Raw genomic sequence first — 848 nt, forward strand, 5'->3', positions numbered from 1 at the left:
AAAGAAAAAAAAAAAAGAACAATGGAGCCACATATTAATATGCAATTCAGGAATAATAAATTTAATAAACAGCAAGTTTTTGTCCAAAAAAAATGAGATGTCAGTCAGCAGCTGATGACCAGAGAAGTAACTAATATTCAAAACAAAGTATAATTATAGAATTAAAACAAGATAGACTGTTCACCAAAAGGCTTAAAATTAAGTACTGAATAAGACAACTATTTTAAGCAATTGCAGTAGAAGTAGACAGATTGTCAATCAAGAATTATAGTGAAATTTTAAAGGCGGTGTATGTAGTTTTTGAAACATTATCAAATGTAGAGATATGGACGTCAAGGAGCTACTCTCCTAGACCTACTTATAAACATACATTGAGTTTTTATACGGTTCAGCTTCATAGTCTATAATTTGCACTAATTTTTAGCTATATCACTGATATTGTATTGAGCAATCAAAGATCTGCATTTTGACGATGGAATTGAGCCAAAACGAGTAACAACAACTGCCTACACAACAAGCTTGTATTTTACGCCAAATCTCATATCATCTCGACCCCACACATCAGTTCATTGCATAAATTTCAACGTTTTTTATATAATCAATTAAGGTCTCATCGAAATGCCACGTTAATCTCTTCCATACAAAATAATGCGTTTGACATTATTTGAACTATGTTTTTAGTTTTTATGATTGGAAGTAAACAAAACATTTTAACATTTTCCCCACGATTTTCCATCGTAAGATGAAATTGTTCTTAACCTTGACCACTAGTTAGTTACTTACAAAATTCTTATAATTACTCTTTGAGTATATGCAACATTCCCCTCATATAGTCATACGCATATTCA

This window comes from Palaemon carinicauda, chromosome 7 (genome assembly GCF_036898095.1).
Source record: "Palaemon carinicauda isolate YSFRI2023 chromosome 7, ASM3689809v2, whole genome shotgun sequence".
Classification (NCBI taxonomy): Eukaryota; Metazoa; Arthropoda; class Malacostraca; order Decapoda; family Palaemonidae; genus Palaemon; species Palaemon carinicauda.